Below are 14,905 nucleotides of genomic sequence, written 5' to 3' on the forward strand. Positions count from 1 at the left end.
TTGAAGGGCAGTGGACAGAAATTGGATTAAGCACAGAAGGAATTGCAAAGGTATGTAATATAAAATAATTTCCTAAAGTATGATATATTGCAACAAGACAATACAACTGATTGGTGGTCTAAGACTAATTTTCATGGCAGAATTTCTAAATTTTCATAACTATTTTTTGACCTATAGCATGGATCAGGTTTATTTAACTTTCAATGGCTCTGTCCCTCCAGTACAGTAAAGAGAGAATATCTGCAATTCTCCCTAATTCATTTTTCTGACTCAAACTTCTTTCTTAATGATGCTATTTCTCCTAGCTCCAATATAATTTCTCCATAAAGAAATTATCATAGTTTCTTTTTCTTTTGAAATTGAAGTAACATTGCTCTAGAATAATAACTGTTTGGTGTGAATCTGTTCAATCAACATGTATATGTAGAAATCAAAATTGAGTTTATCACTAAAAATTCCATTCTAAGTTTCAGTTCACATCTACCCTGACTACCATTTCACTTCTAAAAAACCTATTGCTTCTATAGTCCAAAGTTTAATTTCTTTTTTGTTTTATCTAGGTTATCTGTTTGCTTTCTTTAAATAAAGCATGCAATTCTGGGGGGAAAGGCAGCTCAGATAGAGAAGGGAATGAAAACCAAGTAAAGGGTGTTTGGAGGACCTGCTCGGGATGGGAGATGCGTGCTGAAAGTAGACTATAGACCAAACACAATGGCTACTCAATAACTATTGCAAACCACACCACCGAAAAGGAGAGAGAGAACAAAAGGGAATGACCTGCCACAGAGGGGTAGGGGGGTTGGGGTGTGTAGAAGGGATACCTCAATCATTGGTGGTGGAGAATGGGCACTGCTGTAAAAAATAAAAACGTGAGCATGGAAGGGGGAATGATATGATATGATATTGCAATACAGATACTAAGAGTTCATCGTGTTTGTTCGGGGTATCTATTATTTTCATCAGAAAGGTAACGCTGGAACAGATTTCTAAATGGGTGGCAGCTTTGGGATGTGGATATGACTGTTGAGGCTTTTGAAAGTACAGGGAAGTGTAGGGTGGTAGCCCATCCCGACCAGGAGAAAGCCTGGAGACTTCAGTCACAAAACCCACATACCTGAATTGTCAGCAGAATATATCTCTGAGTTTCGTTCTGAGATGGTGGAGTCAGTGGCATAGGGATGCTTTTGGATTGTGGAAGCAAGTGGCTGCTGGGGACTCTGCTTGGGCAGGCACCAGGCTGACCTGTCCCCACTCCAATTTACCTGTCTTTCAGTCTTGCAAGGGTCCCTCCCACATTAACTGTGGATTTTTATCTCTCTTGAGATTTATTTATTTTTCTTTCTTTTATTAGTTCACCATGTGGAAAGTTACAAAGCTTTCAGGTTTAAGTCTCAGTTATACAATGCTCAAACACCCATCCCTTCACCAGTGCACATATTCCACCACCAAGAATCATAATATACCTCCCCCCTTCCCCCCACCTCCCCAGCCCCCCACCCCGCATGTGTAACTGGTAAATTTCACTTTACTTTGATTACATTCAATATTTCAATAAAAAAATTCACTATTATTGATTTGGAGTTTCTCCCCCCTAAAGTCGATCTGCTGAAAAGCAAGCATTTGGTAATTTGTTTTCCATTGCTGAGAATGAAGAGATATGAGGTCTGGAGGCCGCACTAGCAGCAGCATAGTTTTGGATTTCTGTATTTTAGTAACTAAGTCTAGTGAAATGTCTGCCAGGAATCACAACATTGTAAGCTTGTACCTTTCAGCTACTTTATATTCCACATATGAGTGCGATCTTTCTATGTCTGTCTCTTTCTTTCTGACTCATTTCACTCAGCATGATACTTTCCATGTTGATCCACTTATATGCAAATTTCATGACTTCATGTTTCCTGACAGCTACATAGTATTCCATTTTGTGTGGCCTCTCTTGAGATTTATTAACAGGTCTCTGGAGCAAGGCCAAAAGTGAGCTTCTATAGCCGAGAGAAGTTGTTTGTGGGCATGACTCCCACAGACCTAGCTTTTGGCCATTTAATTTCTCAGGAAATTCGGCCCCAAGTTGTTGGGGTCTGGCCAGTGGCAAAGAGGCAATTTGGGTGGTCTCAAGAAGTCCTAAGGCACCATCAGACTGCCAATGCTCTCGCCCCGCAGGTACAGGTTAACCTGCTGGTGGCACTGTACCTCCATGTCCTTATTGTTCTGAATTTCATACCCAAATGAGAATAAATTCAAATAAGCATAATAAGATATTATGCCCATGTATAAGACATTTTTGGTTTTGAATATTTTAAATTCTTTGTATATTTCATATACTGATACCTAATCCTATGTTCAATTTATAAAGACATCTCAAATCCTTCGACAATTTAGTATTTTATTCTGTAGCACTGTAGCACTGTCCTCCCATTATTCATCAATTTGCTCAAGATGTTACTGGGCACCAGTAACTTCTCCATTGTGAGACTTGTTACTGCTTTTGGCATATCGAATATGCCACGGGTAGCTTGTCAGGCTCTGCTGTGTGGGCGGGATACTCTCAGTAGCTTGCCAGACTCCCCAAGAGAGATGGAGGAATCGAACCCAGTTCAGCCACATGCAAGTTAAATGCCCTACCCACTGTGCTATGATCATTAGATTTTACTTTACATTTTCCATACGTAGCATTAATATTTGATAATAGTTGGTATAAAATATCAAACTTCACATTATACATATCTGCTCTGCTTAACAGTTGAGTATTCTGTTATCAGAGACATTTGAATATAACATCTGCTTCAAAACCTAAAATGTATTTGAATAATCCAGCTTTGATACTTTAAACTATGTTAACTTTGTTTCTGACTAATGAATAAGAACAAATCTTGATAAGCCTCCTGGAAACATTTTTTCTGGTGTATGAAGCAGAATAATAAATTAATCTATTGTTTTCCTATATGTGACATGAATTTGGGGTTCGACAGTGGAAATAACATGAAATTGAAAATCTGATAGTCTTCTTTTCACATCCTGATTTCATCATTTATTAATTAAGCACTTTAAGATAAGAAGTCTTTTAACCTCACTGAAATGGAGAGCTGTGGTTGTGAATAAAATGGATCAGACAAAACAAAATGATCAAGGGCATAAATTAACATTTGTGAGACTCATATCTTTGTATTATTGTAGTGTTTTCAACTTTCAAAGCTGCAGAGTGGGAAAAAAAAGCCTGACTTCAAGTTAAAGCACTAAATATCATAGAAAACCATCAAGTATTGACTATTCTCCTTAGAGACTTATCACAGTTCAAGCAAGAGTTTGTTGGGACAGAGTTGAACATTTTCCTCCTACAATCATCAGTCTTGTGACAATCGCTTCATCTTTAGTTTATATTTAAAGGTTTACAATTATTGCAGTACCTTTTCAGTGTCTGAATATCATTTCTTCCATCAGTCAATGAGGAGATGTGAATGATTCTATATTGCATAAGTATCCACCCTAAACTAGGAAATTTAGCAGCAGATTAAAAATGTAAGATTTCAGCTAAACTCCAAGGTCTTGTAGGCAGGTGGGGTTTTTTTTTTAATAAGGAAAAAAAAGTGCATTCTTTCTTTATGCTTCCATCACTTTTTCCAGCAGATCAAATATATATATATGTGTATATATATGTATATATATGTATATATCACAGTGGTTGGGCGTTCGCCTTTCACGCAGCCGACCTGGGAGAGCCCAGCAAGTTACAGAGAGTATCGAGCCCACGCAGCAGAGCCTGGCAAGCTACCCGTGCGTATTGTATATGCCAAAAACAGTAACAATAAGTCTCTCAATGAGAGATGTTACTGGTGCTCGTTCGAACAAGTCGATGAGCAATGGGAAGACAAGTGACATGTATATATATATTCTCTACCTCCCTATTCTGTCAATCCATACATTCAAAGTGAGAATCTTTCCTCAAGATTTGCAACTTGTACCTCATGTGTGTGAGATGTTCTTGCTGAATTCCCTTTCACTCTGCCATCATGTTTTTGTAAAAGTCATTTATTAGTAAATTCTCTACCATCCCAATAAAATATCCTTGACCCAGTATTCTCTTTCTCACGCTCTTGTTTTCTATGACTCCTCAGCAGTGACCAGGACGTGTCAGACTTTTTTGCTGATTTTTACTTTTCAATGAAAACACCAATTTACTAAAGGTATTCTGGTACTTGCTTACAATCACACCAACAAGACTGTGTCCTGTCAAAGAATAGATAATAATTTAATGTTTGTCAAATTAATAAATTATTCTGTTTTTCATGATTGAGTATTTTCCCATACAATTAGTATGATTGAATAAAACAATGTTTATTGTATATTTAACATAGTGTTTGGTGTACAGTAATTTCTCAATATACACTTTGAGACTTGATCTTCTTTGAAATCAAACACATTGGAGTAGTTACTCTTTAAAAAAAAAAGAACAAGAAAAATTTCCAGGAGGATAAAAAATACAAATAAGGAATTAGAGACTTCTATATTGTTATCAACTAAAAGTACTCCAGTATAAGTGTTTGTGTTATAGAAAAGAACATATATTTCTCCTGTGCATGCCTTTTAATTTTACCTACTAATGTTAAGTTTTCTAAATTTTAACTGGATTCATGACCATCCAGTGAAAGACAGAAAGAAGTAGCTATCCCCTGGAATACTGGTCAACATATATATGTATACAGATATGTGTTCTCTAACACCTCCCAGAGATAGTCCTGAGAAAACTAAAAGAAAATAACATTGTCTTTGGGGACCTTGGCTTAGAAATCACACAGAAGAAGCCTTCCTGCATTGCATTAGTCATAACCTAGGGTTTTAAACTGGGATTAGTTTAAAATCAAAGTTGAGTCACCAAACCAGTTTAGAATCAAGGCTGAATGAGTCATTGATGCCACTTGTCAATAATCCCTTAAGAGCATATTAAAGAACTGTCTGACTTATTTTTAAACTCCCACATTCTAATTCTCACATATGTAGCTATATTGCACACACATATAAACAGACTAACACACATACAAACACACATACACATATATGGCAACATATGTGTGCATGTATTGTTATTTTTATTGACTTACTATCTGCCTCAATCCTTCATTAACTTAGTTTATCTTTTTTACTACTATATCTCTGGGTTCTGTGAATTTTTTTAAAAAATAGCTATGTACAGAGATTTGGAGAATAAATTAAAAATACTACTTCAACTGTATTTCTGAATTTATAAAATGCAAATTAAAATGTACTGTTTTTGTGGATTTTTTAAAAGTCTATATATAACAAAATATATGTAGTATTATATAATTACCTAACAAACCCAGACCAGTGCTCACTTTGGCAGCACATACAATAAAATTGGAATAATATAGAGAAAATTAGCAAAACTCATGGGCAAGGAAAACACAAATTTTTGAAACCTACATCAGTCAGTTACTAAATGGTAGTTACACTCACTCTCTTGAAAACCCTAAAGGATTTTATATAAAAGGAATGTTGAGAAGAACGGAAGGAAGGGAGGAAAAAAAGAAAGAATAAAGATAGGAAGAAAGGAAGAAAAAAAGAAAGAATAAAGGAAGGAAGGAAGGAAGGAAGGAAGGAAGGAAGGAAGGAAGGAAGGAAGGAAGGAAGGAAGGAAGGAAGGAAGGAAGGGAGAAAAAAGAAAGATAGGAAGGAAGGAAGGAAGGAAGGAAGGAAGGAAGGAAGGAAGGAAGGAAGGAAGGAAGGAAGGAAGGAAGGAAGGGAGGAAGGAAGGGAGGAAGAAAAAAGGATTCTGCTATGTGATTTATTGAACACAGACAAAAATTGAGGAAAGAAATCAAATTCTGAAGAAATATCAGAAATAGTTTTCAGAAAACAAAGAAGTAGCTACTGAATCTAAAATGAAAGTTCATGGGTAATAGAAAATAAAACTTCACATTAACTTCTCAAGTAAAATTTTTAAATATCTTTTTATAATGTACAATTTGTGAAATGTAAAAAATAAATAATACCCTTCCATTTTTATTAGCTACTCTTTTTTTTTTTTTATTTCAAATCACTTCTTTGATTTTTGTCCTCACTCAGTACAGACCTTCACATTCTTTGCTCTTCATGGAAGAAACTAATCCTTAATAAACACTCTTCCTGTACCCTCCACCAGGTTTAATTTGAATTAAAAAGATTCTTGAACACTTCACATAAAAGCAAAACTAAAGCCTATTTTTATGGAGAATCAGGACCTGAAGAATGCTGTAGAGTTTAAGGAACTCGCCTTGCAGTTTAGTAAGCATGGTTTGAATCCACAGTAACACATGGTCTTCTGAACACTTCCAAGGTCATTCATGTTTGTGGAGCCTGAAACAGTCCCTCAGTGCCACTAGGTGTGGTACTACCCCCAAAACAATAGCATTCATTGTGGTAACAGATAATTTTTAAATATTTAAATATATAAATTGTTTAAATATATTCCTTTAAAATATTGATATCTGGATCATACGAACATGCATGTGCTCACACACACACACAAACACACACAAACACAGTAGTTAAAGACTTGGCTATTAGGCTCAAAACAATAAAACGCAGAGAACACCTAAGTAATACAATGAAAGACTCCTACATCAGAAATATATTTGGAGGCTAAATTCTAAAGACCAGGGAAACAGAAGCAAGAATAAGCCTAATTTGAACTGCATCAAATAAGAAGCTCTAGAATAATCCAAGAGATTTATCACCATGACCCCAAATAGCAATATAGCAATGGGGTGAAGTATTTTCACATTATACCTCTGACAAGAGGTTAATAACAAAATGCATAAAGACTATGCAAAATTCAATGACAAAAGTTCAAATAACTCAATTGAAATATGGACAAAGGAAGAATACTGAGTCCTGTCCCATATTGGGAGTTAAAGGAGACTAAGCAAGGGGAACATAGAGTATAAAATATGGCAAAATCTTGGTATTGGCTTGCACAACTCAGGTCACCAAGCAGTGAGAGGATGAACAAAGAGGGAAGGACTCAGGATGGAGAAGTGAAATTAAGAAATTTATGGAGAATATTGGGCAGGTTGGTGGTGGTGGATTGTAGTAACTTTGTACATCAAAACCATGTATATTAATACTATAATATCCATGTTAGCCTACATATAATAAAAATAATTACATAAAACATTTTAAATCGAACATTTCTAAAAAAGAAAAAACCCTAAAATTTAGTTACCATATAACCCAGCTATTCCACTTCTGGACATCTACTCCAAAGGTCCAAATACTCAACTTAGAAAAGCCATCTTGCACATGATTCACAATTGTCAAAATCTGGAAACAACCGAAATATGCAAGATCAGATCACTGGATTTAAAAGAAATAAAAGCAATAGCAAAAAGCCCCCTATGTTGCATATACACAGTGGAATACTACTCAGTGTTAAGAAAGAAATAAAATCAGTTAGGACACCGGAGATGCTCAAAGACTTCCAAAAGGTGCTCAGGGACCTTCAGGGAAAAACTCTTTAGAGCTCATGGTCGTATAGGGTTGTACTTCGTGATTTCAGAGGAATTATGTAATGCCACAGTGAGTCACTGTGTGTTATTTTTTTTTTTTAGTTTGTTAAGTTTTTGTTTGGGGACACACTCGGCAATGTTCTGGGTTAATCCTGGCTCCCTGCAGGAATCACACAGGGTAGTACCCAACCCGCCTATGCTGTAAGAAAAATGAACTTGAGTCAGCTACAAGAAAGGTAAGTGCAATGCCATCTGTATGGTATGTCTGGCCCAGTATTGACTATAAGTCAGGTATGTGCCTTAACTCCTACTCTATCTCTCCATACTCTAGGTCTGATAGATCCTGAAGTGTTAGTAAAATACCTCAGAGTTTTAAATTCATAAAAATTAATAATAATAAGATCATTATATTAAATTTATATATTATATGTAAACAATTTGTAAAATATATGTTCAAATCATAAGCATTATACAAGTAAGTTTATAAATATATAATATCACTGTCACTACCATATCATTGTCATCCTATTGTTCATCGATTTGCTCGAGTAGGTACCAGTAACCTGTCCATGTGAGACTTGCTATTACTACTTTTGGCATATTGCATATGCATATGTGGCTGGTAACTTGCCAGGCTCTGCTATGCAGGTGAGATACTCTAGCTTTCCAGGCTCTCCAAGAGGAACGGAGGAATCAAACTGAGGTCAGAAATATAAAAAAGTCATATATATAATAAAAGATCTGAAATATATAAACAGAAATATATAGTACTTTTAATGAAAACTAATAGTCTTATTCATATTCATAATATGAATAACTGATGTAATCTGGACAGAAAACAACAAAATGATTTCTTAGATTACCTAAGAACATTAGTTCTTGCCAACAGGAAGAGAAGAAATAAGAGAAATGAGTATTCAGATCTTTAGGCTGCAGGATGGCATGAGGGTTTTAGTGGTGAGTGCTGAAATTTGCACAGAGGTTTGGAGTTATATACCTCTAAGATTTTGTCACAATGTAAAGAACAATAATAAATAAGGAAACAAAAATATTACTAAAAAATGTAATTTCCATATAGTGTATTACCAAGTGTCATGGATACTCTGTTAAGTACACTAATGGTAAAACTGTGTTTTATTAATGTCTGGAAATTTCAAAAGTAAAAAAAAAATGAGTAAAATTCAACCTCTTAGAAAGTTAGTGTTGTGATCTCAATTACAAAAATAACAGAGTCTAGAAACATAAATACTTCTTTCTTAACTACATTTTTGATAGTAGCAACAGAATTTGTCAACAGAGATAGTTGTATTAGGCAAAATTCATATGAAATCACGAATCATGAAATCCCATTGTTCGTTGATTTCTCCAGCAGGCTCAGTAACTTTCCCATTTGTCCTATCACTGAGATTTTAGAAGCCTCTCCCCACTCAGCCTTCCCAAAGATGCCACATTGGAGGCTCTTTCAGGGTCAGGGGAATGAGATCCAGTTTGTTACTGGCTTTGGCATATAGGATACACTATGGGAAGCTTGCAAGGCTGTCCCATGTGGGCAGGAATCTCTCAGTAGCTTTCTAGTTTCTCCCAGAGGGATAAGTAGGTTATAAGATATGGCTTCTGGGAGCTTGCATTTAAGTCTCTGGATGTTGGCCGTTGATGGGATTACACACACCTGGGTTCCTCTGTTGGTACCTTCATGGTGAGGCCTATCCGAACCTGTGGAGAGGGGCCTTGAGCATGGCTGTAGCTAGGTTCCGGTGGTCTTTGGCTGCCAGGAGCTCTGCTCGGGGCGGGGAGGGAAGCTGGAGCTCATCCTCTCCGAGGGGCCCCAGGGAAGACAGCCAGGTGTGCAGGTAAGAGACTCTCTGCAAAATTAGTTCAAAATTTTTCTCTCATGTTCACTGACCAAATACAAAAAATTGATTAAAATGTGAAAGGATGGTCTGAAATCTTTTTGAATCTTAAAAGGTCAGACTTGATTGTTGGAGTTATTTTTAGCCATTATCTGTAATATATTTAGCAATCAAGAAGATAGGGGATCTATTTTTCTATTTTTATCTTAATACAAAGACTAGAAGCTGATATTAAATTTTTACTATTAATTACAAAATAGCATATTTTATTATTTTTCTCTCTGACTAGTATTAATAATGAAAATGACTATCAGAATCAAGATAAAGTAATCAAAAGCAAAAAATACTGAAAAAAAAAAGAACCTATGAAGCTGTTTAGATTCTAAAAATTTTATTTCTATTATAATGCCAAGCAGAGAATTTCTTTCACTTTGTGTTCGGGGCACAGCCATTTGTGCCCTAACTGTGTGCTGAAGAATCACTTCTGACACTGTTCAGGGGACCAGGTTGGCTGCTTACAAAGCAAATGCCTTAGCTGTCAATTTATCTCCCTGGCCCAAGCACAGACTATCTTATCAGAGTTTAACAGATAATGGATTATTTGTTATTAAATCTATGGGAGAGCCTAGCAAGCTCCCTGTGGCATATTCATATGCCTAAATCCGTAACAATGCTGGTTCTCATTCCCCTGACCCTGAAAGAGCCTCAAATACGGCACCTTTGGGAAGGACGAGTAAAGAGAGGCTGCTAAAATCTCAGGGCTAGGATTAATGGAGACGTTACTGAGACTGCTAGAGAAAGTCAACAATCAATGGGATAATGATGATGATGATGATGATGATGATGATGATGATGATGATGATGATGATGATGATATGAAATGTACCTTGGCTTATGCTTCTAGTTTTGTAGAGTTTGAACTAAGAAATGTGTGAATTTAAATAAATCTGTAAAGCTGTAATCAAAAATTCAACACTGAAATCAATCTCCACATGCTTAACATAGCTAAGTATTCTAGTGATCCTAGTCTTTTTATTTATTTATTTATTTATTTATTTGTTTGTTTTGAAGACAGAAACTCAGCCGTTGTCATGAAGCTTGGGTTTTGGGTTCACTGGGCAACAACATTCAAGACTAAGGAAAACCCACCAACCATTATAAGTATAAGATATAAACAAAACTTAGGGTTGTCAGGGATGGTGTTTATGCATTAGTTAAAACACAGAAATTGGACCGGAAATTAGGGGAATAGGCTGTCCTCAGACTTCATCTCATCTGTGTTTCAACTTGGGAAACAGTCACCAGAATCATTTACTGCTCTCTGAGCCTAATTCTTTAATTTCTAAAATAGTAAAATCTATTTAAAGAAATTTTAAAAAGTCAAAGAGCTGTATTTGTTTCAACTTAGTTTCAGTATATCTCTAACATATTTTGGTTTTTCGTTTTGCTTGTTTTCTGGGCCACAGTCTCTAGTGCTCAGGGGTTTCTTCTGACTCTCACCAGGAATCCCTCCTGAGTGTGAAGGTTTGGGGAAACATTTGTGGGGCTGGAGACTGAATCACTATGTGCAAGAGAGCACTTTGCTGACATCATCCTCCGGCCCCAAACGTTTTTAATTGAATAACAGTTAAACAAATACAACTAGTCATTACTCCATGTAAACTTGCTTTAATGCTTAAGATTTTAAAAGTGTATTGAAATTTGTGATTCGCTACTCATCCAAAGAGCTAGAAAAAGAACTAAATTTAATCAAGAAACTAGATGGAAAATGAACAAAGCCAGTTATGTGCTTTATTGAAAGAATAATAAAATGTCTTGAGTTTTTATTAGGATATGCAAGAAAATAATTAAAGGAAATTGGTACTTACTATAGATAATTAACAAATAACAAAATAAAAATGAATGTAATAATGCTACAATGCACTTATATAAATTATTTGGGATATATACACAGAAACTGGTCTGTTAGATTATGGCATTCCTTTTTCTCCATATTTTTCTTATCACTGTATCAGTGTCACTGTCATCCCATTGATCATCGATTTTCTTGAGTGGGCACCAGTAATGTCTCCATTCGTACTAGCCCTGAGATTTTAGCAACCTCTCTTTATTCATTCTTCCCAGCGAATACACCTCGGAGAGCTTGCGAGTCTCTGCCGTGTGGGCAGGATGCTCTTGGTACCTTGCCAGACTCTCTGAGAGGGAGAACTAGGCTATAAAAGCTTTTGGGAACATTGTTTTATAGTCTCTGGATGTTGGCCATTAGTGGATTACATGGCTCTGAGGGCAGTTTGTAGGCGTGGCTGCCAAGCTACTGGAAAATGGGGGGTCTGGGTGAAGGAGATCATTTTTCTTTTTACTATTTATATTTCTTTGTCTTTTATGCCATTTTTTTTCATATTCTTTCTTTTCTACCTTTGTGGTTTTAGTTTGATTGTTTTGCTATTTATATTATTCACTATAACCAAGACTTAGATGCAACCTGGAAGTTCATTAAGAGGTACATATGTAAAGAAGGTATGGTATTTACATACAGCAAGATTTTTTTTAAATCTTAAAGAAGTAAATCATGCTATTTACAACTAATGGATATAGTGCCACAAGATTATTTTTTGCAGAATTAGTCATACACTGAAAAACAGACAATATGCCATTCTGTATAAGAATATGACATAGCAAAATTTATAGAAGAAGCACTGTCATAGCACTGTGGTTTCATTGTTCATTGATTTGCTGGAGCGGGCACTAGTAACATCTCCACTGTGAGACTCTTTGTTGCTATTTTTAGCATAACAAATAGGCCAACAGTAGCTTGCCAGGCTCCGCCATGTGGGTGTGATACTTTAGGTAGCTTGCTGGGCTCTCTTAGAGGAACGGAGGAATCTAACCCCAGTCAGCCACATGCAAGGCAAACGCCCCATCAGCTGTGCTAAAACTGGTTACCAGGCAATGTTTAGAAATATATGAAAATATATAATCAATTATGTAAGAGGAGTATATAAGAACATCGTGGATGTTTATATATGTATATATGTAAAATATATATTATATACATGTAGAAAGAATTTATTGTCTACTGAAATGTATACTACAAAATAAACTAGGAAAGTTCATATGCTTATCAATGCTACCACAGATGTAAGTAAAGAATTATTGGAGAAACTCTGGAATGATGGATTAGTTTAACGCACTGACTGTGGTAACATAATCTTATCTTAATATTCTCAAATTTATATGCATTAACGGTGTACAGTTCTTTGATATAATAATCATACCACAATAAATTAAAGTTAGAAGTACTAACTAAATTAGAAAATGATAATTTTATGCCAATACTTAACAATATGGAATATGAAAACAGCACATTAAGGACAATTCACTAGAAATACAAAATTATAGCTTAAAAATTTCTATTCAAAATTCTTACAAAAATATAAATACCTGAACCAAAAGCAATTTTTGGTGAGTTATTATTAAACATTAGTTGTTAATAATGTCATACATAATTTCAAAGCAAAATTCTCTTCTTGATTTTTTTATATTTTGCTGAGATATTAAAGAAAATTGCAGATAAATATTTCCCATATAGACAAAAACATAGCCTCAACAAAAACCCGACTTAAAGTCAAAGAATAGCACACAATGACTTAAGATGATTTATTCTGAGATTGAAATATTAGCTTAGTAATGAAGATTCAACTACATTTAAATAATTCCATTAGAAAACTATACTATAACTCATACAAAAATTCTATAAAAATAGGAAAGGGCATATTTCACCTACACACACAAGAACTGTATAGTTTATAAATTTCACTTTGTCTGAAGGAAAAAAATATTTTCATAAAAAATATTCATGGTCATAGCAGCTCTATGTAAATAAATATAAAATCGGTTTATAAGCAGGAGAATAAATAAATATTAGCATTTATGTGATAATACAAATAGACATAGAAAGTTTGAAAATTAATGTTAGTTTGAATAAAATTATCTGGACATAAAATGATTCATATGATTTAATATTCTTTATAAAATTTATAAATAAGAAAATATAAATTAGGTCAAAGTTTCTCAAGGGAAAGAGATTAAGATCATATTAGGCAAGATACATAAGAACTTCTGGAGCATTGGTTAATTTAAATATATTGCAAGTCACACATGCTGTCTTAATTTTCTTATCAACCACATTTAAAAGAGAAAAAAATGTTAAGGAACATTAGTAATATATATTTACTTAGTCCATCATATTAAAATAATTATTTTTATCAATATAAAATATGTTTAATAACATATTAGATGATTTCTATTATGTTAGCTGAAGTTCATCTTGTCTAAGTAACAATAACTCACAAAAGATAAAAAAAAATGTTGACTGGTAGGTAAATAGATAAGTTATGATATATTTAATAAATTATTTTCTTATTGATACCTTTTGTATTGATATTTATGATGGAATTATTATGAACTTTCAAGTACAGTGAAAGTATTGCCAATCTAGGCAATTTCCAGCATAAATATTATAGACACATAGACTTAGATACCATACAAAAATAATCAAGATTTTTCTTTTCTCTTTCTGAAAAATTTTTCTACAATACATGCATTATTTGTGAAGTGAAAACAATTAACATATATCTATAGATTTTTTGTATCACAGCATGAATAAACAATACACACTGTGACTGTGATCATGAAATTCTTAATATTAACGATGATGTTTTTTCATTGAACTTTTAAGAACTCAACAATAATGTGTAATCGATTCTGGGACTTGGATTTCAAAATCTGTGTTGAATAAAATGAATCAGGTGATGATGTTCTGGACTTTTTCAACAGATCTGTGCTCTCAGTCATTAAGACTTACATTGTACACAGCCATTGAGGGTACAGTCCGAGTTAAAGAAGCATGCTTTTTAAAATGAAAATTCTGTAACATACCTTTATTATCAAAGTAGTGTGGCTTTAAGTAATAATAATACAACAAAATTATTTTTCTATGTCTGTTTTGTGATTTTTAAAGGGGCTACAACTGTTGTCAGGTATCATTCCTGGCAAGGCTTGGGGTTTTCTCGGGGGTGCCAGTGAAAAACCCAGGTCAGGTGTATGCCAGACAAGAGCTCTTCCAGACGTACTCTCTCCCTGGTCCCAACAACAAATTGATTTAAAACATCTTTATCTCACCTCAACAGCTGCCACCATGTCTAGCGCCAGACTCTACTGCTTCATGACTAAGCTCTACAGAGATGTCAAACTGAAGAAAATTTCAGGTACACTGTGTTCGTGTTTTGTTTTGTTTTCTTTTGTTTGGCTAAACACTAAGACCCTTCTAGGAGTAGGGTGGACAGCTTTCCCCCTACCTCCAAATACTTCCAGAAGTCTGGCCACACACACCTAGGTCACATAAGTTGACTGCCCTGTTAGATATTCTTGGTTTTCTGGTGAGACATCTCTGAAATCTACAATAGGAATATCCCAGTAGGAGCACACTAAATTGAATGGGATGTAACATAGATGCTGGCTCAACTTGATGAATGAAAACATTGACACAAAAGGTTC

At 34.8% G+C, this 14,905-nt stretch overlaps 1 protein-coding gene and 1 non-coding gene across 4 annotated transcripts in view; one reads left to right on the forward strand and one right to left on the reverse strand.

The window, feature by feature from the left end:
* Window positions 1–14,905, reverse strand: part of CDH18 (cadherin 18) — a 993,503-nt gene that overhangs the window by 264,548 nt on the left and 714,050 nt on the right. The window lies entirely within an intron of this gene.
* Window positions 5,341–5,447, forward strand: LOC129401428 (U6 spliceosomal RNA). The gene has a single exon (XR_008628339.1). It is a non-coding gene; the product is annotated as a U6 spliceosomal RNA (small nuclear RNA).

This window comes from Sorex araneus, chromosome 1, assembly GCF_027595985.1.
Source record: "Sorex araneus isolate mSorAra2 chromosome 1, mSorAra2.pri, whole genome shotgun sequence".
NCBI classification, from domain to species: Eukaryota; Metazoa; Chordata; class Mammalia; order Eulipotyphla; family Soricidae; genus Sorex; species Sorex araneus.